At 44.7% G+C, this 27108-nt stretch overlaps 1 pseudogene; it reads right to left on the bottom strand.

Annotated features, from left to right (window-relative positions):
- Positions 1 to 19937: 19937 nt before the first annotated feature.
- LOC100479176 lies at positions 19938 to 26482 on the bottom strand (annotated as a pseudogene).
- Between the last annotated feature and the right edge of the window lie 626 nt (positions 26483 to 27108).

A 27108-nucleotide genomic window follows, 5' to 3' on the forward strand; every position in this document is an offset into this window, starting at 1 on the left:
TGTTTATTGCAGTGTTATTAACAATAGCCAAGATATGGAAGCAACCTAAGTGTCCATCAGTAGATGAATGGATAAGGAAGATGTGGTGACACACGATGGAATATCATTCAGCCATAAGAAAGAATGAAATCCTGCCATATGCAACAACATGGATGGATCTAGACAGTATTATGCCAAAGTGAAAGAAGTCAGAGAAACCATACGATTTCACTCAGATGTGATATGTAAAAACAAAACAAATGAAAACAAAAAGCCAAATCAGACCCATAAATACAGAAAACAGACTGGTGATTGCCAGAAGGAAGGAAGTGCGGGATGGGCAAAACGGGCGAAGGGCCGTGGGAGACACAGGTTTCGTTATGGAAGGAGTGACCCACGGGACGAAGAGGCACTGGTGTGGTAGTGTTGTTTGGTGACAGGTGGCAGCTACATTTGCGGTGAGCACGGCGTGATGCATAGAGATGCTGAATCACTACATTGGACACCTGAAACTAACCTAGCGTGTGTCAGCTATGTTCAAATTAAAAATGTAAAAAAATGAATTTTAAAGCTAAAGAGAAGGAGCCAGCAAATAATTCCAAAAAAAGATAAACTCCTGAAGCCGTGGGGAACCAGGGCTCAACCTTGTGTGTTCTCACCGACTCCTCCCTGAGCGCCCCAGCATGATCCCTGACCCCGACGCATGGTTCCAATGACGTGTCTTGCCCCTTTGTCTCCCCCGGCCTGGATGTCTGTGACCCACCCAGGAAGAAACTGTATTTGTGATGACTCTTTTGGGCTCGATTCCTAATTGTTGCTGCCTGTCCTATGCCCCCTTCGTTGCTCCAAATTTTAGGAGCTTACTGTGAGCACCCAGCATGTCTCAGCTATCGTGCCATCTGACCCCAGATATTAAATATAAAATGAACAGGGCCGGAGTATTTACCTTAGTGGTTTTATTTGGGGCCTGAGGTAGTGACACCAAGAATGTATCTGTGAAGCTGATTACTAGCTTAGAATGTTGATTTAAGAAAAAAATTATAATCAGCACTTTCTTTATTAATAGTTAATATTAGAATAAGGTATGTGTGCTATGTATGTATTCAAAATATCTCACTCTAAGCTGTTTATATTCTGAAAAGTATTTTTACAGTTTCGGTTTATAAACATAGAGTCAGGGCAATTTTTAAAAATAATTTCTGTTACATTTCAGAGCCTTTGAAGATCTATTTTGGTATGATTATTTAGATTGTACGAGTTTTTGGCTCAAATTTGATTATGCCCACGATGTCAGTGTGTTTCTGGGTTTATGATGACATTGAGCTGTCATGACCCCGCAGCGGTGCGTGTCACAGGACTTAGTCAGGGTGGCACGGACTCATTCCCGACATCGTTACAATGCACCGTGCGCATCGTCCGCTCCCCACGCAGTCTCGGGGCTACCTGCCCCCACACCCGAAGGCCCATCGCCGAGTACTCACAGCTTGCGCGAGCCCCTCCCTTGAGTTCGGGGGGACTTAGTGACCGGCTTCTAAGGACAGAGTAGAACAGATGTGATGGTGGATCGGTTCTAGATTCAGTTATAAAAAGCCTGTGATGTCCGCCTTCCGATCTCTTTTGTAAGCACTGTCTTGTTCTCTCTTGGATGGCTCGCCCTGAGGGAAGCTAGCTGCCATATTTGGGGACACTCGGGAGGCCGAAGGAGAGGTTCGTGTGGCGAGGTGCTGGACGATGTCCAGTGAGGAACTGAGGCCTGCCAACAACCACAGATGTGATCTGAAGGTGAACCTTTAAGCTCCGGTCAAGTCTGGAAATGACTACAATCCTGGGCAGCATTCCAGCTATAATTTGGGGAGAGAAGTCAGGACGGAGACACCAGGCAGGTCACACCAGCATTCCTGACCGCGGAGACTGTGAGCTAATAAACATTCACAGTGTGAAGCTTAAGTTTGGGGATATTTTGTTGCACGTCTACAGGTAATTAATCCGACGAGTAAACATGTCACCCTAAGGTGCTGTTGGCTTCCTCTCTACAGCCTTCCAGAACACTCAGTTCTTCAGATTGATAGCACGGTGCTTAGCCCTGACGGAAAGGCTAATGCTCTGACGGTGGGCTAGAAGTCCTTTCAACATTGCGTGGGCTTGGTCACCTGGCAGAAAACCCGCAGTCCCATCGATTCTGCAAGACCTCTGAGCAAGGGAAGGAACAGGGGACGCCAGTCGTCTACTGACAGATGACGATTTAAAGCTCTAAGCACTTCAGCAGGCCATGAGCCGCAGTGACGGTCACACTTGCAGCCCGCACTCACAGCTGGCCGACCTCACACCCAGGTGATGGCGACCTCCAGGGGCGTGGTTTCTTCTTCTCGTGAGGATGTTTACATCTCGCGAGCATTACGAGCGTTACGTAATGGACGCAGCCTGGATCCTGGGTCACGAGCCCATTAGTCAGGCTTTAGTTGGACGGCACGGCAGGCCTGAACCCGCTCTCAGTTAGCTTGTGAGGGTCACCGTGAGAGCTTTACTAAGGCTCGGACCCGGTGTTTGGCCCACAACAGCTAAGGAGTGGTCAGCGTCCCCGCGCTGGGATGTTTCTGGTACTGCCCTCTGCTCGGTCGCTGCTTTCCTTTTTAACCTGCATGTCTAAGAGTCTTGTCATCTCAGCCCGGGCCCACGTGCCTCGTTCCGCAGGTTGTCCCACGCTCGACCTGCCCCGCTGTTCACTAGTCTCACTGGATTTGGGTCCTGGTCCTACCCTGTCAGTGGGGATGTGCTGCAGTTTGCTATTCAGTCTGGTACCCCTCCGGTGGCTGGGATTTCCGTGCATTCAGCTCTTAGACCCGCTGATGAAGGCGATTCATTGAATCTATGCTTATCCCATGGACCAGCCGAGACTTCAGCTGCTTCTGCGTTGCCATGGAAACCGTGCTATTCTGGCCTGGCTGGACTTCCTCTTGTCCCTTCACTGCATCTGTTCCCAAGGAACAGCCAAGTCCGTTGGATTGTCTTTTACCATCGACGCAGGCCTGACTACTGAGTCAGCTCTCTTTTGCCTGCAGACTGCGACGTACCAGCTCTCCATTCCGGAAACTACGTTCTCAAGACAGTTCAGACTTTCTGGGAATTCACCTGTGCTTAAATCCAAACTCTATCCAGGCGAGATGCCCTTATCCCAACCTCTGCCTTCCTATTCCTTTCTCTTTCCTTCCTCGTTCTAAGATTCACCCTTTGCATCTTCTGTATCCCTCTGGCTTCCCCTTCCCCCAAGACTCAAAGTGGGACTTGGTCCCTCGTGTCCTTGCTCTCTCTTCAAGCAAGGTCTCATTTGTATTAATTGTCCATTGCATCTCAACATAGGAAAATGAATGAAGGACCATCACACACAAATGCGTCACACTGGTATGTCACATAGATTCCAGGACTTCCACAAAGTGTTGATAAGATTATCCCCCACGTCTCCCAGAGCATTGGTAGACTTGGTCTAACTTTATCTCAGCATCTACTCTGAGATTCCTTAGGTTATGAAACAACTGGCATATTTGTGGAGGAAAGGAGCCAGTGTGGACAAAGTATGGAGACTGACATGCGATGAGGTGAGGTTGAACGGTGAAAAGGGCCAGGTTAAGCGGGCATTAAAGATCGATATTCGAAGTTTAGGTTGTATTTATAATGCACGGGAAGACACTCGAGGCTTTATCCTGAGGAAAAATAGTATCACACTGGATGCTGTATGTAAATCACACGTGGAGAGCAAGTGCGGAGTCAGGAAGAGACGCTAACGTGGTGGAGCAGGCGGGAGATGGCACCACTTACTGCAGGTGCTGTCAGTGAGGATGAGCAGGAGCGAACAGGCTGAGAGGTGCTGTGGAGGTGGCAAGTGCAGTGCCTTCTGGTAAACTGGGTGGGGGAGTGGTGAGAAGGAGGACTCAAGCCAGAGAGCAGAGCCTTTGCTTCAGCAACTGGGTAGATCATAGTGACATCGCTTGCAAAGGGAGAGGCTAGAGGAGAAACAGATGGGGGCGGAGAGAAGGAGTTTTATTTATGGTTTAGGAGCTCAGCTTGCACACAGGTGTGAGATGCCCAAACAGTAGCTTCCACGCAGAGGAGAGGTCGGCCAAGAGCTGCAAATGCAGGTGGGAACGAAAGCCGTGGAGACAAGGATGTTACCCAAGGATGGAGTGGGGAGGAGAGGTGGCAGAGGATGGATCCTGTGAGCAATGCTGAGAGATAAGAGAGGAGGGGTCTCTAAAGGAGAGAAAGAGCAAGGAACCACAGCTCTGAGGAAGACCTCAGCGCAGAGTCACAGAAGCCAGGAGAGGACGGGACACATTCTGGCAGAGGGCTTTTTTTACATCCGTCAACAAGATCATATACTTCTCCTTTATTCTGTTAAACGTGGCTGATCACATTGATTGAGATTTTATTGCTAAGCCAGATTTGCATTCCTAGGGAATAATCAGACTTAGTCATGATTTTTTTTTTATATACTAATGGACTGGTTTGCTAATGTCTTGGGAAGGATTTCTGCATTATATTCATTGCTCATGATAGATATTGTTCTATAATTTTCTTTTGTTATAATGTGTCTGGCAAGTATTTTTTTTTATCAGGGTTGTACTGGCCTAAAACCAGTTGAGCAGTGTGGCCTCATCCTATCGTCTGAGATAGTTTGTATAAAATTAATATTACTTCTTCCATACGCATTTGACACAATTGAAACAGGTCTATCATCGTTCTCTTTGTTTGGAATTTCGGTTAAAAAACATTCAGTGTCAGATAAATGTAAGGTTATTCATATTTTCAGATTCATCTCTGTCTTTTTTGAGAAGTATTTTTCAAGGAGTTTTTCCAATTTAATAAGTTGTCCAATTAATTTTCAAAGTTATAGTTATTTATGCTAGTTTCTTCTTTACCTTGTTAGGACCGTAATATCAGCAGTTGAATTGCTAATAGCAGGAATTAAAAAGGAGATACGTGTGTTTTTTTTTTTCTTTCTTGATTTACCTGCCCAGGTTTTTAAAAATATATTTTATTAATCTCTTTAAAAATGGACTTTTGGTTTTGTTAATTTTATGTATTGTGCGTGTCTGTTTTCTATCAATTTGGCTTTCATTTACACATCTTTTTGAAGCTTTTTAAGTTAGAAGGTTAAAAAAGCAGGTTTAAAATTAAAAATGCAATATAAGCATTTATGTCATAAACTTTGTACTCAACACTAGTTTAACTGCATTCTACAACTTTTATATATTATTTTCATTATCTTTAACTTGTAAATATTTTCAAATTCTCCTAATTTTTTTCCTTCAATCCATAGGGTATTTAAAAACGTGTTGCTTAATTTCTCCTTACTTGAGCTCCTCTAGATATTTAATTTTTTTTAAGATTATTTATTTATTTATTTGATAGAGATAGAGACAGCCAGCGAGAGAGGGAACACAAGCAGGGGGAGTGGGAGAGGAAGAAGCAGGCTCATAGCGGAGGAGCCTGATGTGGGGCTTGATCCCATAACGCCGGGATCACGCCCTGAGCCAAAGGCAGAAGCTTAATGACTGAGCCACCCAGGCGCCCCATAGATATTTAATTTTTATTAATCTCTAATTTAATTTGATTTTTGTCAGAGAACACCCTTTGTAAGAATCAATCTTTTTTTTTCAACTAAGGATTTTTATGGCCCAACGTATAATCGATAGTGATGTACATTTTTTGTTTTGAGAGGGATGTGTATTCTTCTGTTCTATAACTGTTCATTGGTCCGTAAATGTCAGTTGACCAAGATGATGGATTATGTTGTTAAACACATTGGACATTCTTACTGTTTTATTAGCCAGTTCTGCTAGTAATTAAAGAGAGAGGGGTGGTAGAATCCCATGCTACGATCTTGGGCTTGTCTGCATCTCCTTTTGGTTCTGTCAGGTTCGCCTCATGTATTTTGAAGCTGTTTGTATGTATGTGTATATATAGATGCATGATTATGTCTCCTTGATGGATTTTCCCTTTCATCATTATGAAATGCACTTTGTTAATATCCTTGTCTTGAACTTTGTTTTGTTGGTATTGACATAACTACACCAGCTTTTACAGACTTGCTTTTTGAATGCTATATATTTTTTTCCATCCTTTTTCTTTCTACATACCTGTGTCTTTATATTGATAGTGTATTTCTTGTACACTACAATTCAGATATTGCTTTTTTAAATGAAAAGCAATCTGATAATCTCTAGTTTTTCATTGGAGTGCTTAGTTCATTTACATAGAATCATTTATGTGGCTGAGCTTAAGTCTGTCATTTCACAATTTGATTTCTATTTGTCTCTCTGATTTCTCCACCATCGCCTTTATTTAGCATTAATTTAGCAACTGTGTTATTGCATTTTAATACCTTCTGTTTGTGTGTACCTCTTCTTTTTAAATTGCAGCTCTAGGAATTACACCATGTTCTTTAACTTGTCGCATTCGATACAGAATTAAAATTCAGCTGCCTTTTATGAGATGGAAGAATCTTGCAACATTATAATTCCTCTTAGTCCCTGTTTTGTGTTACTGTTTTCACATGTTTTGTATCTGCATATGTTATAAATTTTGTTTTATTTTATTTTACTTGATTGTGTATATTTTATAAAAATCAGGAGAAAAACCTGTTTCTATTATACTTACCTGCATATTTAAAGTTTCTAGTGTCTTTGTTCCTCACAGCAGGTAAGATTTTTCATGTAGGGAAACTTTCTTTGGCCCAAACAAATCCCTTCAGTATTTCTTACAGATAGGGACTGCTGCTGAGGAATTTTCTGTTTTTACTTATCTGAGAAAATTCTTTTTTTTAAAGTATTTTATTTATTCATTTGAGAGAGTGAGCTAGAATGAGAGGGAGAAAGCACGAGAAGGAAGAGCAGCAGAGGGAGAAGCAGACTTCCCGCTGAGCAGGGAACCCAACGTGGGGCTTGATCCCAGGACCCCAGGATCATGACCTGAGCTGAAGGCAGACACTTGACCGACTGAGCCCCACAGGCGTCCCTCTGAGAAAATTCTTATTTGTTTTCTTATCTTTGTATATTTTTGAGGGATATGTTATTGCAGGAATTCAGGACTGACGTTGTCCCCTCTGTCAGCACCTCAGCGATGTTGTTCTGTGTTCCAGTCCCTTTGGGTCTGGTGGGAGCTGGGCAGCCATCCTGTCCTTGCCGCTCCCTACATGACTATCGCTTTTCCTGGTCTGCTTTCAAGATTCTCCGTCACCGATTTTCAGCAGTTCTACTCTGCTGTGCCTGAGGACGGTACTCTCTACACTGAGCTTCTCGACAGTCCCTGAACTTTCTGAATCTACAGATTTCTGTTTTCCCACGTTGGGGAGTTTTCAGCCATTACTCCTTAAAAACAGTTTTTCTGTCCCACTTTCCCTTCCTCTCTCCTGAGACTACGACTTATGTACATGCGGTGTTTTTACGATGGTGTTCCTCATATCCTGAAGGCTCTCTCCGCTGATTTTTTGAATTTCTGTTCTTTCAGTTCTTCACAGAAATACATGGTCATCATCCAGTTTTAAGTCCAGACTTGCTCCTTTGTTGTGCTGTCAATATGTTTTATGTTAAGTCCATGCCATGAATTTTATTTATGTTATTTTATACTTCAGTCACTTTATTTTTTAGCTTAGACTCTCTGCTGAGATTTTCCTATTCATTTTGAACATAGTTTATGACAATTGGCTGTTCATTTTAAATATATTTTGTAGTTCAGGGTCCAATCAGGAGGTAGAAAACACACCAATAATTTGAGTAGGAAACATGTAATAGAAAGAATTATTAACTATTTGCAGAGTATTAGCTGCTATGAGATAAAGAGAACTCGAAAGAGTATAGAAATAGCAGATATTGGGAGTGGCCACTACCTTTAGGGAAGAGGCATGAATAGACATGGAATAAACCACTTTCGCCCCCACGGCTGAGACTCATCCTCATTAGAGGAAGTGTGGGGTTAGCCCACGGGATAGCCGGTAAGGTCAGGGTGTATCAGGCTCAGGATGGCAAGCCGGAAGTCACCCTCTGGTGAGCCAGGCCAGGGGAAGGGCAGTGGGAAGCTGCCTGCTGAGATGCTGTTGAAGTTCCTTGGAAAGCCACCTTCTGGGTGTCACACATTCTGCTGACCCCCTCATGCCACAAGAGCCAGAATTTTTTTTTTTTAATTAAAAGCATAAGAGAACCAGGAAGAGAAGCCCCTTCCTCCTACAGTGCCCCCATTCGGTACCATCTATCAACAAAGCTCAATATTGTGCCGGCTGGCCAAAGAGAAATGTTATAGACCCACGCGCTGATGTCACAGAGCAGTCAAAGAAAGGTGATGTCAGAGCTGAGAAACAGGACGCTGATGATGTCGAGCCTGAGCAGAGTTAGAGCAGCTGCTCAAAATTCTTGTCTGCTGGTTCTAGCAGCTATGTCATCTTAGGGTTGGTTCTTTTGACTCATTTTTCTCTTGACCGTGAGTCAGTTCTCCTGTTTGTTTGCATACCTGCTGATTTTCAGTATGTGCTAGGCCCTGTGCAGGAAGTATCGCAGAGACTCTGGATTCTGTTATCATCCTTGGGATGGTGCTGGGTTTTGTTCTAACAGGCAGTTAAATTCCTGGCCGATCACATTGAACTCATAGCAGCTTGGTTTTATCCTTTTTGGAGTAGGTCTCATGCTTTATGCTTAGACTTAGAGCCCTTTAGGTCTGGGATCTTTACTCCCATGGTGGGAAACTTGTGGGGTTTCCGTGAATAGCTTGAGTTTACCAAGCCCTCCAACATGGCCAGACTCAAATTCTAAACTCTGTCGCCCTTATGAAGAGCAGCAACAGAAGTTTCTCTCAAGCTCTCAGCTGTTGCTTTCCTGCACATGCACATCAGGGGTGAGCCAAGATTTTGAGGGGAATTTATAGCTGATGTTGAGACCCCTCTCTCCATGGCTTCCTTCTTGCCAGAATTTCTCAATTCAATTTCCAGCTCAACTCTGTCCTCGGATATCTCAAGTCAGTAACACAATAGCCTTCTGCTTATTTCCAGCTGTTCTGTGCCTTTCAGACTAGATAGGGAGTTACCTCAGAGAAAAAGCCATATTGAAGTGCATCCCTGCCAGTGAGGTTTTCCTCCTTTGAGGGGGTTATAATTTACAGCCTCTATCCTGCTCTTTGTCACTCTCAAATTCCTGAGATAAGCATCTCTGCTGCTGTTGGAAACAGAATCAGACAAGATGATTTCTAAGGGACATTCTTACTCTAGGGCTTTGGATTCAATTTCGAGCAGTAAATAGATTGTAACATATATAGAAACAAATCTCTGTATTTATTGAAGGTTAAAAATTGAAATTTTAGTGTAATATATATTGTACTTCAGTGCATACTGACTGCAGTTCTGGATGGAATATTATCCAGGAGTATAATAAAATGGAAAAACAGGATAGATGTACCCCTATAATAATTAGTCTGAGTCCCTCTTTCAGAGTCAGTCTGGAGCATTATGTCCTCATGGTCAATGTTTTGTCAGTGGAGCATACTTACAATTATGCGCATGTACATCAAAAAGAGATCAGCACAATGTAAGAATCCTGTTGTCCTTACCCTCGCCTCACCCACCCCTTTGGAAGCAGTAAGTGTCCCTGCAAGTGAGCCGTTGCTGCACCACATCCCCGAACGTGGATGACCTGTACACCGGGTCACACAGCACAGCTGGCGGAGGGGAGTAATTGGGCAAAGGATTTATAGCTCAGTGACCAGCAGACGTCTTCAGTGGCCTGCTTCTGTCTTCTCTCATTAGCTGGTCTGAAGTCTCATTTCCCCATGACTGAGCAGCTGCACAGGGCTCCTTCCTTGCTCAGACAGACCTCAAATGAATCTAGTCTCAGGTAGCACTCCGTCGGGCTGCCAAAGAGAGGGTGGGTTCGGGGAGCAGCTCCTCTCTGTGAGGACAGAGGTCATCACCCTCTATCCACAGAGGCAGCTGTCTGGACTCCTTTGTCTCTATTTTATCAAGTACTTCTGTTTTTCTTGTCTCGCTATAAAATAAAATCTTACACTCTGCAAAACAAAAAAATCAGAAAACAACAGGAAGAGCAAATTTTTGAAGATGGCCCTTCCCCTCACGGCCCAGAGATCATTGTTGTACGCGTTCTGCAGTGCAAACTCATGCGCTCAGACGCACGTGCAGCTTCCACCGTACCAAATATACACGTCCTTAGTGTTCGCGGCATACTGATGGATGCACTAAACAGTACGTTATCAATTCTCCAGTGATAGGTATTTTTTAAGATCCCAACATACGTATTTTTTAAATTTTTACTTGATCCATTTTTATTTTTTATTGAGATGTAATTGACAAAATTGTAATATATTTGAAGGATGTCTAAAGAGTACAACACGACGATTTGTTATACCTGCCCACAGTGTCGCTAATTCACACACCCATCCCCTGGCACAGGTGTCCCGCCAGCATTTTGTAAGAATGCTTAAGATTTACGCTCTCAGCAAATTTCAGGTACACAATACAGTATTATTAGCTACGGTCATCGTGCTGTACGTTAGCGCCTTTTAACTGAACGTTGTACCCTTTGAACAATCTTTCCCTATTTCCACCCCTCCCCCAGCCCCTAGTAACCGCCATTCTACTTCTGTGTTTGTTGTCTTTGATTTTTTTTTTTTTTTTTGGTTCCACATGTCAGTGATAGCACACAGTATTTCTCTCTCTGTCGGCTTAGTTCACTGAGCATAATGCCCTCCAGCTTCATCCGTGTTGTCACAATCGGCAGGATTTTCTTCTTGTTGCAACCTGAATAATGTTCCATTGTGCATTTACCACATTTTCCTTATCCATCTGTCAACAGACACTTAAATCGCTTCCATATCTTGTCCATTGGGAATAATTCTCAGCATGTATTTTAATTCTTCCGAGGCCTTTCTTAATTACTTAAACCCAAGTCACTCATTAACATAATAGCTTATTTTAATTCCCTACTATGCATTTATCATTACTTTCTGTTTTTATGCTTGCTCATTTACTTGCTCATTGCCTGTGATTTTTTTTATAGATTATTAGTGACAAGAGATTAAGGACATTCTTTTGTTCATCCTTCTATCCCAAATACCAAGAACAGCGTCTTGCATAAAGAAAGGTTTCATAAACATTTGTAGTGTGGTTGGAAACTGAGACTGTGATGTCTTAACTGTTTGAGCAGAGAGGGTAAGAATATTGGCCGATATGCCTGTGACTTCATCCTGAGAACCTATGGGGTCGACGCAGGTCAGATTAGGGCAGAGAGATGACTTGGAGGGTGGGATAGGCCAAGGCAATCATCTAACACAGAAGTGTTATTTCAGGGAAGCAAAACCTTTCTAGAACCTCCAGCAACCGTGGTGAAATGTAAGGAGGAAGCATTTCAGGAACAACCTCAATAAAAACACGGCAGCAGGAACCCCAGGCAGCTCAGCAGAGTTCTGGTCTCCCTTCCCGTCCCCCTGACAGTTCCAACCTCAGCAGCCAGGTCCCTGGGGGCTCAAAGCCCAAAATAGCCCCCCAGATATTTCACCACTGATGGAGATTTCCACCCAAATTATTTTTGGCATTGACAAAGTTAGGTCCCGAGACCATTGCCTGAGACCTAACCGGTCTTAGACTTGTACTAGAATATTCTCTGAGAAGAAAAGAGCATAACCCGAGTATGAGAGGGAGGTTGCCATCAGTAAGATCCAAGAATCTTATCCTGAAATACAGAATCTGTCCCTCCCAGCTCAGATATTCACCAAGCGCCTCTTATGCACCTGCTGTTTACCATCTGGATGCCCCAGGGAATTGCTGTTAGAGTGTCCAGCTAAGTCTGCAGGAGGCAGAAGGTGAACCAGATCCAGGGCAACGTGGCAGGCCTTGGGTCAGTCCCCGCTGAGGTGAGCAGGGGCACAGGGGCAGAGAGCGGCGTCTGCCCAGGGAAGGGCCTGGCATCAGAGATGCAGGAGGGAGCGATCTGTGTCCAGAAATGCGGCCAGCACGCAGCGATGGTGATTCCAGAACAGGCCATAAATCACCATGGAGAAGGACACAGGCCCGGGGCCAGGACTCTGACCCAGGAGTTTTGGGAACTGACGGGTGGAGAAGAAGAGTGGAATCAGTCAAAACAAGGCCCGAGTACAGCTGATTGATTGAGCGCACATGTTACCGGTGCAGGACTCTGGCAAGGATGGGAAAGTCAACTTGTGGAACTTTCCACGGCCCAGCCTCTGCCAGCACAGGCAGGATCAGCATATTCTCTCGGTTTCAGGGTGGCTGGAGGCAGGCCTTGGGCATGATCGGAGGCCAGTGTGGGATGCCGAATTTCAACATCTCGTCTCAGCAAGCCTGTGAGGAGCTCCCCATGCCAGCTTGGCAGAAGCAGCAAGTTACCGCCTCATGGCTATTGTTCCTTCCTTAGTAAGAGAACCCCTACTTATTTGGGCAACAGCAGCTGAGGTTAAGAACCAGCTTCTCAGCCTCTCTCAGCCATGTGGAGCGAAGCTCTGTGTGACCCTCAGCAGTACGGAAGATGCGTCCACACGGAGGCACATTCTGCGGGAGAGCCGGGAAGGCTGTGGGGTTGAACTTTTTCCTGCTTTTCATTCTTTATGTTGGTAACGGCTGTAACTGTTAAACAGCCATCCTGCACCATGAAGTGACCTTAAGACCAGAAGCCATAACCAGAAGGTACTAGAAATTGCGTAGAACAAAGAGAGAGAGAGAGTACGGGCCCCAGACGAGCAGGGGCGGCCGTACCAGTCATGACGTGCTCTGCTCTGAATTTACTTTCTCTGTTTACTTGAGAAAGAAAGAACGTCTGTTTTGCTTTAGTCACTGTTAACCTGGTTTTTCCATTATATGCAGCTTTCCCAAATCTCAGTCGGTACAGACGGGGTAAGGGTGGACCTGTAATCCCCACCTCCTAGTGTTTGTGGCCGTGTACAATCGTCTGCCCTTGAGGTGCACCAGAGCAGAGAAGGGCAAAGGTGAAGGGAGGCACTTGCGTCTGTGCTGCACTCCAGAGTCACTCTGGACACGGTCACCCTAGCTACCCTTGCAGAAATGGCTGTGCTGGAAGGCGCACCTGGCAAGGGGCTCAGGGTGGTGTCTGCATCCAACAGCCGGCAGCAAACCAGGGTCCTCTGTCCTGCAACCAAAGGGAAAGGGATCCTGCCGCCAACCTGAGTCAGCTCGGAAGTGAGTTCTTCCCCAGTGAGCCTGCGGACGTTCACAGCACTCAGTCTACACTGTGCTTACAGTGGTTCAGGATCCTAAGCAGAGAACCTGGGTAGCCTCAGACCTCCAGAGACCGTAAGAGTATGGACGCGCATGTGGACGCAGCCGCAACCGCGAATGCCGGGAGCCTAGACTTAATCTGTGGTTCTCAGAAGTGTCCGCAGCGGTGGTTTGCCTTAGCCTGCAGGTTCCTCGCCTCATTATCGCAGAGGGTGTATGTGTATGGATCACGGCTGCCGGCTTCACCTATAATACGACAACTGTTAAATAAACGTGAAAAAGCGAAAGTGTGATCTGTGTCCCCACAAAGTCTATGAGATGCTTTCACACACTCACGGAGGCCTCACCCAGTGCAGAGAGGAAGGTCGTAAGGGCCGTGCGTTCTCGAGAACAGCGGAGTGAGACCCTCTTTCCTTGGCACGAAAGCAATGCTGGACAAAAAGTGGGCATTTTGAATTAATGCACTTTTTATACCTAAAAAGGAAAAAAATCACAGATTCACATCTCCCCGAAGACATGATGAAGACAAGTAAACACTGAGATTTTCAGACAAAAGTGTGTCAGGGACGTGCAGAACATTATTATTAATTAACGTAGTTGTGAAATTTCAGGTTCCAAGGAGAGAAAAATCTTGGAACAATTATGAAAGTCACTGTATAACATTCAGATTAAATAAACACTTCTCTTAAGGAAAACAAAACATTGAATATTCCTTTGATTTTCCAAAAATGAGTAATCCAATTCGTTTGCTGTTACATAGCACTTAGTGGTGTCGAAAAATTTCAGATGACCCAGTAAACATAGCTCCTGACAATGTCACCCCAATTGAATGCATTACCTTAAATCAAACGTAATTGCTCTCTGTGTCATAACAGAATAACACAAATGTCATAAGAGTCGGGAGAAGCACTCACTTACTTTTGAGTTCAAAAGCGAATCAAGTCCAAGTAATAAAGCAGCTTCTGACCCAGTGTTTTCCCACAAGTTATGTTTGGGGACATGGGGCTGATGAGTGTTTGTATTTATTTATTTATTTTTTAAGTTTAAAGAACTAGAAGTTCTAAGTATGGTAATCACCCACCCGTCACATCCCAATCAGAGACAAATATGTGAGGAGCTAGTTATCAGTCCACTATTTATAACTAAAATAAACCTTTTGGTATGCAGCTTAATTATCTAGGTTTAAAATATTTCTCCAACAAGGAATCTTACAACTGCAAGCTTGCCTCAAATATGACACACACCCATTTTTGCTTCTTCCTCCTTGCCCCACACCACCACAAGCAACAAATAACTAGAAAAATTGATATGCTGACCCTTAAATATTCCATATGGTTCTTTGGAAATGAAGTATTCGAATGGAAAACCACTTCAGCCAGCAACTGTAGATCTGAAGGATGGTTGGAGGGAAGTGACTCCATTTGCTGGTGATTCCGGCTTAACCACCGTGCTTGGTTGGTAGTGGTGCCTGGGCTGTGCGCGTTTGCATCTTTGAAGGAAATGATGTAACGGGAAGTGGAGGGGAAGCATCGTGGCTGACTGAAGCTGGTGCCGTTTGCCTCGTACCAACGTGCTAGTGGGATATAAGATTAGTATTACAAAAATTAAATCCCCACAGTCTTCTAAGGTTCTTTTTCTTTCTTTCTTTCTTTCTTTCTTTTTTTTTTTTTAAGATTTTATTTATTTATTTGACACAGAGAGAGACAGCCAGCAAGAGAGGGAACACAAAGCGGGGAGTGGGAGAGGGAGAAGCAGGCTCCCAGCAGAGCAGGGAGCCTGATGCAGGGCTCGATCCCAGGACCCTGGGATCATGACCTGAGCCGAAGGCAGACGCTAAACGACTGAGCCACCCAGGCACCCCTGCTTCTGAGTTTCTGACAAGTGATAACATAAAATGTATTTTGTGCCAGGTTACTCCTGTCCCCTGAGCTTGGCAATCTGATCACTTTTCGGTATGATGCTTTATGTTAAATAATTATCTATGTTCATAATAGTTCATTGTTGGGGGCGCCTGGGTGGCTCAGTCAGTGACGTGTCTGCCTTCACTTCAGATCATGATCCCAGGGTCCTGGAATCGAGCCCGTGTGGGGCTCCCTGTTCAGCGGGGAGCCTGCTTCTTCCTCTCCCTCTGCCTTTCCCCCTGCTCGTGCTCTCTCTTTTGTTCACTCAAATAAATAAATAAAATATTCTAAAGAAAGATGAATAGTTCATTGTTAAGTCTTAATTTATAAACAGTTTTATAAAAGATCACGCTGACTCTTCTGGGGGAAGTGGAACGGCTCAAGAATCCTAAAGTGGAACAAACAAACAAACAAGCATGCAAACACCTCAGAAAGAGTGTTCAGGAATGTAGGTGAAGGACAGTGTCCTTATGAGAAGGAAAGGGAAGTTAGCTCAGTGGCAGCTGGGGACCAAGGAGGTAGTCAGGTTGCATGCTTATTCCACAGATTATCTGGAAAGTTAAATACTTTCCACGTAAACATTTTCTGAAAATACTGGTAACTCTGATCTGTACGTAATTTGGTCGTTTGTAGAGGAGCTTCTCATCCATTATCTTAAGTTCGAAACTCATTATGATCTTGTGCGGTCGACATCAGTCATTCCGTCAAAGGCGTTCGTGGCCATACACTCATAAGTAGCTCCTAGAAGTGTTTTGTTTTTAATGGGAGCATTTTATTGTAAATAAGATATTCCCACAGAGTTGACTTTAAAATGCAAGATCATGGAGTGTTTTTTATGTCTTCTGTTTACTATTTTGGGAGTGTCCTCTGATATTGCATTGTTCACTTACTTATTAATACTTCTCTGGTAGATCTTTTCTGCACACTTATTCCATGGAGACTCTGAGGGAGGAGATGGTGTTATCCATCATTGCATCTAACACAAAGTGTGGCACGCTGTAGAAAGTCTATACTATTGCTTTTAGCAGTGGGCATAAGGGGCCCCCAATATCTGTGTGTGTGTGCACGCACACACACACACACATAAATAAAGTCAGTGTGAAGGCAAAGTAGAGTTTAGACAAATTCAAGAAAGGCGCCCTGCATCACTATCAGCCCCTTACTATGTCCATGCTCGTGATCATTGTACCTCATATAATAAGAAGTGCAGGAAGGGCTTGGAGAGCTCAGAGCTTTACAGGTTAGGAGACGATGTGTTGTGGGCTAAATATGTAAGTAATAAATGAGTAGCATACCCTAATCTGAGCGTTCTTGAGTGGTGTCCCTCAAAGCTTCATCAAAGATTTGTTCAAATACAGATCCCAAGTTGGGTGGGGTGGGCCCTGAGAGTCTGCATCTTCTAGGAAGCTCCCAGGACACTTTCAGACCAGACATGGTGCTCTTTCCATGAGACTGTGCTCTTCTCTCTCCTTTCTGTAGCTGCTGTCATTTGTACCAATATTTATATCTTACATATGTCATATCTTGGGTCATTATCTTTTCTATTTTCTCACATATAAATATATCATTCTCCAATAAAGCATCTGATAAAGTTCTGTTGAGTAAATGAGCTATGTTGTAGAAATCTGAAGGCATAGTTTGTGTCATGTGAGCCTTTGATTTCTTAAATGCTGACAACATACAATATATAGAATGTCCATCAACAGATGAATGGATAAGGAAGATGTGGTCCATATACACAATGGAATATTACTCAGCCATCAGAAAGGATGAATACCCACAATTTGCATCGACATGGATGGAACTGGAGGGGATTATGCTGAGTGAAATAAGTCAAGCAGAGAAAGGCAATTACATGGTTTCAGTCATATGTGGAACATAAGAAATAGAGCAGAGGATCATAGGGGAAGGGAGGGAAAACTGAGTGGGAAGGAATCAGAGAGGGAGACAAACCATGAGAGACTGTGGACTCTGGGAAACAAACTGAGGGTTACAGAAGGCATGGGGATGGGGGGATGGAGTAATTGGGGGATGGGCATTAAGGAGGGCACGTGTGGTGATGAGCACTGTGTGTTATACACAACTAATGAATCACTGAACACTACATCAAAAACTAATGTACTATATGTTGGCTAATTGAATTTAAATTAAAAAAAAGAATATATAGAATCTGAAAATTAAAATAAGCAATTTTTAAATGAAAGACTGGAATAACATTTGAGCTGATCGGTTTGGCAATCCAGAGAACACAACTGGTATCTACCCTGTACCACACAGGGAACCCAGACTAGGGAGATGTGGGGTTCACGACTGAGTCAAAGAACAGAGGGCACGTCTAAGTTAAACCAGCTCCATGAAGCACCTAAAGCTGAGACTCTGCTGTCATTACCCCCCGCTGTATTTGTCAGCTTTGTCAGTCTTGACAGCTACAGGAGGCTGTGAAGGGTTGGCGTCAAGGTTCCCACCAGGACAGATGATACCATAGAGGCTGCACGCCCAAGTGAGGCCAGAGCCCAACACTCAGTTTCCTGACCCTGGACTTCTCACCAGGGTTCCTGACGCTGCCTCAAGGCTCCAGAACAGTATTGGGCCTGCCTGAGACATAGCTCTTGTCCAGACACAAGCACCCAATTCACCTTGCTGTGTACTCAACATATTAAATAGTGAGAGACGCAAGTCAGATTACGTCTTTGTTATAACCTACAAGGCGTGTTTGTTTAGGATATCCCTTATGTAGTCTGGCGGATTGGATTGGATTGAAGAGGCTGTCTTGAAAGCATGTTGGAGGATGTGAGGCGATCTGGCTGGACATCTGTCGCCCCATTGATCACCAGGGGTGACTGGGCTGATCTGGCTGACTAGGCGGGGGTCCCCCTCCTCCCCCACTGTTCCATGTGCATCCCTCCTGAGCTGTGTGCTTAGTCGAAGAGGACGACCTTCCCCAATAGAGGAGGACCGTTCTTCGGTCAAGGGTATATGAGTAGCTGCGCTCCCTGCTAGAACCTCCAGACGAGCTCTCAGGGTCCGTTTGTAGGGGAACGTGTGGTGGTCAAGCTTCCAAGACTCCAGATGCATCCAAATGAGGTGCTGCCTGTGGCCCTTCTGCTCTTCAAAAAAGAGAAAAGAAAGCATGTTGGACTACTCACAGCAAGGATGAGACAAGGGATGAAGGGTGGGACTGTGATGTCATCGTCCCTGGCCCAGGAAGGGATTCCCGTCTTAGTGAAATTGGGGACCTGGGGTGGTCGCCCACAGGTCCCACCTCTTGGTCCACCGAGCGAACACTAATCAGAACTTTGATTTTAAAAAGTGTTCTAGTAGCTAATAATTTTTAAATTTAAGACCTAGTTTTTCTACTTAGTGTGGAAGTCTTACTGGTTTAAAATGAACGTGTCCTTCGACTTACAGATAAATTAGCCTTAGAAAGATGCACTGCCTAAAACGGACAAATGCTGGGATGTTTACATTTTATGCTTCTGTGATCTATTAGGTGCACTGTGCAGAGCAGCACTTTCCTTTCTCGTAGGACGTAAAAACAAAACATCTCAAAAACAAAGCAGTGATAAATAGTCATTTGACAAGACAACAGTGAAAAAATAAATAACCGAGTCAGGATTTCAGATGTTTTTTGGACAAACCCAACTGCTCCCTTCAGTGATTCCAAATTACTACTTGAAATATTTATATATTTATCGACTTGGATTTAGACTTTAATCTAAGTTGGTAAATCTAGTTTTAAGCCTCTGTTTTCATACAGATATATGAAAAATGTAAATGTTCAAACAGTGGAGTATTACGTCCCTAAATGGACTTTCCTGTACATTCAAGGTATCAGCAAATGTTTAAATATAATCAATCAAATTCCCTCATTTTAAGAGGAAACAGGACCATTCAAGTCACAAATAACTATTCCACAGGCTGTAACTTATTTAGAAGAGAATATTCCATTTGGGGGGAAAAGACCATTTTACTTAAGTTTCTTGGTTTGACAGCAATGCTGACCATACCAAAACATGTTTCAACAAAATATACTGATGGAAATTCAAGAAAATGGAAAATGGACTTAAGTAGATTTTAATTATCAATATTTTTATTAAAGAATAATAAGGAAAATCAACAAGAATAGCACCTACTTTATTTTCTATTATTTGGAAGAGCCATATTAGTTTAAAGAGGCTTCACTGTATGCAGTGTTTTATGAATAAGATCAGATGGTTGAAGATAACTTTCGTGAACAGTTTTATTTGAAATCAACTCCTTATATAAGAAAAAGAACAAAATATGAGATTTTATTTTATTTTTTTCTTAAAGGAAGTTATCCTTTTGATAAAATTTACAACCCATTTTAATTGAAATGGGTACTTCTAAATTATTTTATGTGATACTTGGCTAGACATTATCAAGTATTCATTTCCAATATTCACTTAACAGGTTGGAAATTTAAAACCTGTGAGAAAACAAGGAAGTGGGGAATCCTAATCCTAACATGTAATTATTAAAGAGATATACACACACACTAAAAAGTTTTGCTCACAGAAGGCACAACTATAAAAGGGATGTGCTTTTTGAGTCGAGACAAAGAGCTAGCTGATATCCTTCTTTGTTTCGTGAGCACCATAACTAAGGTGAAGTTAGACCCAAATTCAGTCTACTCCTGTAACCAAAAAAATTGAAGACAAAAAATTTAATTTGTTTTACTACACACTTTCCAGCCATTACTTGAGATGTAATCATGAAAGATTAAAATTGCCTTAAAAGGGGGTTTGTGATAGCAGCTATCAAAGCAATATTCAAGCATGATCTCGAGGGTGCTTTCAGGTGTACAGGTAGCCTTCTTTGTCAGAAGTCTTCACAACTTCATCAGAAACTTGCCCCACAGACTCAGAGGCTTCTATTTTCTTGACTTTCCCCATTTCTTCATAGCAATAATTGGCTCTGTTGACTGAAAATAGGTCTGAATTCTGTTTTCCAAGCGTTCTCTGTTATCGTCACTTCTACCAACTACTCTTTCCCCTCTCAAGACATCGTCCAATAAGATCTCGTTATTACAGTCAAAAAACAGAACTAAAGGGGCGCCTGGGTGGCACAGCGGTTAAGCGTCTGCCTTTGGCCCAGGGCGTGATCCCGGCATTCTGGGATCGAGCCCCACATCAGGCTCTTCCGCTATGAGCCTGCTTCTTCCTCTCCCACTCCCCCTGCTTGTGTTCCCTCTCTCGCGCTGGCTGTCTCTATCTCTGTCGAATAAATAAATAAAATCTTTAAAAAAAAAAAAAAAAAAAAAAAAAAAAAAAACAGAACTAAAGACACACCTGCCTTCCTATCCATGGTCTTCTTCCAGCCCTGAAGGTTGTCTTGATTTCTTGGAACCCGTCAGAGCATGGGCAGCCACTGTCTGATCCATTTACCACTTTAACAGTCTGATGCTTATCTCAACTGGCACCATCTTTCTGTCTTTAATGTACTTTCAGTGAGGTTACCATACTGTGAATTTGGGTTCTTGTTTTCATCATGAAGAAGTTCTCCTGAAGAAAGGTGTGTGTTGCCATATTTTAGGTCACTGGTTTACTATAAAGAAGATGTAATTCAGGAGCAGCCAGTTAGATGCATAGCTCCAGGGCACAGAGCTTACAACCTCCCCAGGCAAGGGTCTCCCCCTGAATCTCCATGTGCTCACCAATGCAGCTAAAGTTTACTTTTAAATGAACACCTTTTAAGACTTATAACTAAACTTAAAATTCTTAACAGTGGTATCTAGGAAAAGACCTATCTGCTTGCTAACATATTAGGAGTGTGTTTTTTTTTTTTTAATCAACTCTGAATAAAGAACATTCTCTGAAAAAACAAGATGGAATTAGGTGAGTGTTGATGGAAGAGTGGGAAGGATGGAAGGTGGGTGAGATTAAACTAAAAAGAGAAGTCTGAATACCACAAGAAGACTCAAGATGTAACAAAACAAAACAAAACAAACCTGGGAAGGAAAGGAAGGGACCCAGAGACTCGGGCTTTGATTACATACCACCTCCCACCTCCCATGATATATGGCAACTTTCTGTTTACCTGTCTGTCTCCCTAACTGTATTGTGAGCATCTTGCCTGCGTGAGTTAGAGTTCCTGACCTTGTGTTCCTGTATATAATCAGCAAGAAACAACCAAGTCAGTGAAAAGTCTGTTCCCACTTTCTTGAGACCTGTCCTTCCATCCGTCCAGTCTCATTCTTCTTCCCGCATCCCCTTCCCACCTTCAGGCACTTACGGAGCAAATACTAGGAGATGATGCAGTGAGTGCTGTCAGTGAAGAGGGAAGGAAAGGACGTCCTGTATAAAAGGAAATTCACACATTTCAGATTGCACCTAAATTTTACGGAAATTACTAATATGGAGCAGGTTGAGGAATTGTTATTCCTTGGCCAAAAGTGAAACTGTAACACAAAATAATTTGCTCCAACATGTCGAATGACTCTACGTAAGTGTTAGAGATGGTTCAAGAGACTGACTGTTTTTCTCTTCCTGTTCATAGTTTCAGCAGCATCCATGTCAGGGATTTCTGGAAGTCTCTCATCTATCACAGTCAGGGTCGGATGACTTCCCCAGACCAGGGAGGTGCAGGCATTACATTGTGCATACCTGGTGGTGGGGGGGAGGGGAGTTGGTATGTTTGGCTCTTTGCGTGGTTATGTGTTAAGTATACTTAGGAACCCTGCGCAGTGAAATTCATTTCCAGGGACTTTGATTGATGGGGAAATGCCTGCAGATTGAACAGATGCCAACATTGTGTCTTTCCTGAGGACAGCAATGGATGACTCTGGCTCTGACTCAGGTTAACTGGTATGCCTGGGAAAATGCTAGAAGAAATCAGGATAAAATCAATTTGCAAATGCTTTTAAAAGAACACAGCTCTGTGAAGAACAAAGATGGAAAATTAATCTCATATGCCAGGGTTCAGAGTGACATGAGTTTGGTAGATTAAGAAGATATGTTGTAGTTCAAGTCTATAAGGTTTTGATCCTTCCTGCGTGAAACCACCAGCCCACTGGAAAAATGATGGAGGTGAGCCAGGGGGACAGAGTGTGCCCTCCAGTGCAGGGATCCCTGAAACCACATGCTGGCAGCAGGGACAAAGCATCCCCGCCAACCCCGCTCTCTGGGGCCACAGACGCAGCACCAGACCATCATAAGCAGCCATCCTAAGTTTAAAAACTCTCCCGTGACCCCCTTTCCTCCTCTGGCTTCAACTTTCTGATCTCATTTACATGAGATTCCTTGAGAGAGTCCTCCGTAATCTTTGTCTGCAAGTCTGCTTCTTCTGTTGCAGGACCAGGAACATGATTTGCTGGGCCCAGAGGCCTCTTGCTCAAAATTATTAGGAATTTCAGACAGTGATAGCAGAGCTTTCATCCAACATGAGGCTCTTGTAAAGGTGGGACATTGTGTGACCGTGTGGGTCATCCATCCAGGTCACCAATCCTGCTAGAGTCAGGCTCTCAGCTGCCACCAGTTCCACTGGCAGAGTCTTGTCAAAATCAGCAGTGGTTTCCATTTGCTTAACCTGGTAGTTCTCATCCTCACCTTCATGGATCAATGAGTGGGATTTAGCAGAGCGATGACTCCCTTCTTTGTAAAGCACTGTCTTTACCTGGTTCTTTCTTCTGGACTTCTGACCTCCATGACTGTGAGAGAATAACCTGATGTTGTGTTTAGCCACTGAATTTGTGGTGATGCGTTGCATCAATAATAGTAGCCCGTTCTCCTCGTCAACCCCGTCTCCGTATCCTGGCCTGCCCCTGGCTCATCCCTAGGACCTCTTGCCTTCTCTCTCTACTCATCCCCAAGTGGCTTTAAAAGAGCCAGTTTCAAGGTTTTAAAATATCAGCTATCGAAGTGCAAATGCAAATCCACGATGAGATATCACCTCGTGTGTGTCAGAACGGCTAGAATCAGAAAGACACGTGATAAGAGTTGGTGAAGATGTGGAGCAAAAGGACCCCACCACCCCATGCACTGTTGTGGGAACGCAAGCTGGTGCAGCCAGTCTGGAGAACAGTATGGAGGATCCTCAAGAATTAGAAATAGAACTAACATGATCCAGCAATCCCACTTCCGGGAATATATCCAAAGGAAATGAAATCACTTTCTCAAATATCTGCGCTCCCCTGTTCACTGCACCATTGTTTACAATAGCCGAGACGTGGAAACAACCGTGTCCACCGACGGATGAATGGGTAGAGAAGTGTATATGTGAGACACACACACACACACACACACACACACACCAGATTGTTATTCATCCATAAGAAAAGGAGGAAATCCTGCCATCCGTGACAACAAGGATGGCCCTCAAGGGTGTTACGTTGAGTGAAGGAAGTCAAACACTGTACGATCTCACATATATGTAGAATCTAAAAAATCTGAACTCATAGAAACAGAGGACAGATTTGGTGAGGGGTGGGTTGAGGGAAATGGGCAAAGGTGGTCAGAAGGTACAAAATTCCAGTTATAACATTGATCAGTTCTGGGGATATAACGTACAGCGTGGAAACTGTAGCTAACACTACTATATTGTATATATATTTTATATCATATATTTTAAAGTTGCGAAGGAGCACCTGGGCGGCTCAGTCGGTTAAGCATCTGGCTCATGATCTCAGGGTCGTGGGATCGAGCCCCGCGTCGGGCTCCATGCTCAGCATGGAGTCTGCTGGGGATTCTCTCTCTCTCCCTCTGCTCCTCCCCCCACTCATGCATACACACTCTCTCTCTAAAATAAATAAATAAATATTTTTAAGAAAGTTTAAAAACCATTCATATATTTCAGTTGTTTAAGGCGGGAGAGAGAAGCCAATCCCAGTTACTCCATCATGACTAGAAGCAGAAATATGTGTCTATGTCCATTTGTGAGCCAACAGAACGGGCACCTGGCTTTCCCAGATATCTAGCTTTCTTATAAAAATATAGCAACTTAAAGAATGTGATATTAGCAAAAAGCTAGGGAAATAATAATGGCAACACTTAGAATAGTACTGATATTCAAAATACAATTTATTTGTGCATTTATCTGTATGCTTTACATAAATTCATTTATGTCGCCCTCACATCTGTCGTAAAGTACATACTATTGTTAATATTTCTCTTATATTTATGACAAGGAAACAGGCACAGAGAAGCTGAGTTATTTGCTCCAATTCACACAAGTCCTAAAGACAGAGGCAGGATCGAAATCCAAGCAGTCTGCCTCCAAGGATCATGCCCTTAACCATTAAGCTACTCTCTTTTCCTACTGGATCCCAACAGGTTGATGAAACTCCAGAGACAGCCAGAAATACGCATCACAGAGCATTATACCAAGTAGAGGAGGCTTTTGAGTTCCTGGGTCATAAGCTCGTCGTCTTTTGTCCAATCAAAGGATAAGCCCTTCTTCTCCTCAAAACGTTGAAACGAGAGGAACCATGTGCTCCGGAAATCCCACTTCTGGGTGTTCATTCCAAACGACTGAAACTGGGGTCATGACGAGCAGTCTATGCCCTTGTGCTCATTGCAGCATTATTCACAACAGCCGAGATCCGGAACCAGTGTAGACACCCCACGACGGTGGACTACTGGTCAGCCTGTAAAACGAGCGAGCCCTGCAGGACACAGCAATGTGGGTGACCTTGAGGATGTCACACTCAGCGAATTAGTTACAGGAGGAGAGCGCTGCGTGGCTGCAGCTGGAGGGGCCTGGAGTGCCCAGACAGAGGCCGCTGCAGGATGGCGGCCAGGGCCTAGGGGAGGAGGTGGCCGCTGTCCAGGGATTGAGTCCCGGAGACCCTCTAATTACCTATACCACATGGTACACTTAGACGTGTGTGGAGGGGTTAGATCCGGGCTCTGCTCTCAGCATGATTGCCTGGAGGGAGCCTCCTCTCCTGTCCCGCGTCTGACGGCTGGTGTCTCTGGCGCACTTCGCTGACATGCCTCCTGAAAGCCTCCCGGGTCGTCAGTCCTCCTACGTGCGTGCAGATGCCTTGACGCCGGCATCTGTGTCACTGTCCCGTGGCAAACACCCCCGTCTTCGTACACGTGGGCTGTCGGGCTAGCGCCCGGCTCTCGAAGGCAGGAGCGTGTCTGGCTCCCGGCTGCCGACACGCGGTGGACCCTCACAGATGTGTGCCCAATGCCTCCACCGGGGGCTTGATTTATTTGTTTTGAAACTACGGCTCTTTACGTTCATGTGCACAGTTCAAAGGAAGTCATCAGTAGTGTTGGTTTAATGTAAAAAAAAAAAAGCATTTTTGGGTTTAAAGGAAAGTGTCACTAGGAGTCTGGTAGAGGGTTCATCTTTTCAGAAGAGAAACACAGATTTCTGTGGGGAGCTGTCTTTGAAGGAGTCTGGGGAGGTTCTGTTTTAAAGCAAGCTTGGGGGCTCATTTCCCAGGCTTGACGTAATTTGGGGGCAGTTTGTCAAGTGCTAGGGACAGGGTGATGGGACCGTGGTCACTGCCCAGGGCGGGGGAAGGTGACAGCGAGACCACACAATGTAATCGGGGTGCCAACCAGCACTTTGGATGGAGCGTTCAGCAGGTGGGCCCTGCGGGGTAGACATGCGGAGACTGCCGGCCTCAGGCACGGCCTGGAGCTCCCCACGGCCCTGACACTCCCAGAGGGTGAGGCCAGCGTTCGGTTCTGTTTCCTGTGGGCTGGCAAGAGTGGGTCTCTTCGTGACCCACACAGAGGCCCCCATACAGCACAATGGGCTTGAGGGAAGCCAAACCCTTCTGTCTGAAGGGCTCCAGCCCAGGCTCCCGCGCCCCAGGCGCACCAGACCTCGGCCTGCATGAGGTACACAGGCTGCTACAGCACAAACTGGTCAGATCCAGCCTCACCCAACCTTCCTGATCTGCTCCCCATCACCAGTGCCACAGGACACTGAGCGGCCCAAGCCACGGGACAGCCACGGTACCTGCCTTGTCTGCAGGCGCTGACCAGGCCGCGGGCCCGGCCGAGAAACTCTTGAAGCTCATGAGTTCCCTGAACCTGTGGTCTCAGAGGCACAGGATATCTGCGGCCTCTCCTATCACCCAGTCGAACCCTTTCCTCTGAATCCAGGCTCGAAGCCCATCACCTTCCAGGAGCAGATCTCGAATGTGGCCGGTTTAGCCCTGGGCAGGGTTTCCTGACCTCCTGACCTGGGAGGATCCTCGTACAGGACTGGCCCCTCTCCTGCTGCCTCTTCCTCATTTTCTAGCTCCGTCTTACTCTTCTTGGCTCCTGGCCCGTCTTGGGCTCCTGCCCATCTCTGCGGCGTTCTGGCATCGCTGTAACCGGTACCATCGCACCAGTTGGAGCCGGTACCACGTCGCACTCCGAAGCAGCATTTTTACCATCCTCCCTGAGCGCAAAGAATCGGGTCCGTGGCTCTAAAAATGTCTTCTTTCATGCGTCAGAAATGCCAGCGTCCGCTGCAAATCCCCTACTCACTTAGCTCCGTGTCACCTTCGTGGCCTCGGTGCAATTGTTCTCACGACCACACAAGCATTCCTTACGACACAAACACAGCGAAGGCCCTTCCGTTCACGTATCTTGGCTCCTGACCACGAACAGCTGATTCGTTAACAAAATACACTATGCATTTGGAGAACTATTTCCCTCTACTCACTGTCCATTCATACGGAAGAGCTGCCTGTGTGGGTTTGGACGCAGATAAAGTCGTAGCTGGTTCAAGTCAGGGTCTTATCCTCAGAGGACTGTGTGGCTTTAATACCCACGTTTTCCAGCATTCATCCCTATACTCTGATGGTAACAGGGAACCGATGAGGCCGTTATTCCAAGTCAAGAAATATGATACATTCTAGTTTCATATCGCTTTTGAAGATGAAATGAGAACATATTTCCCAGGCTCTATCTAGACGACTTCGTGTGGGAAATCAGTTCACCAGCGTTTTACAGGTGAGGCTGTGCAGCCTTCTGGAAGGGGCGTGACCCGTCCACAATCACATAGAAAATAGCAGAA

This window comes from Ailuropoda melanoleuca, chromosome 8 (genome assembly GCF_002007445.2).
Source record: "Ailuropoda melanoleuca isolate Jingjing chromosome 8, ASM200744v2, whole genome shotgun sequence".
In the NCBI taxonomy this organism is placed as follows: Eukaryota; Metazoa; Chordata; class Mammalia; order Carnivora; family Ursidae; genus Ailuropoda; species Ailuropoda melanoleuca.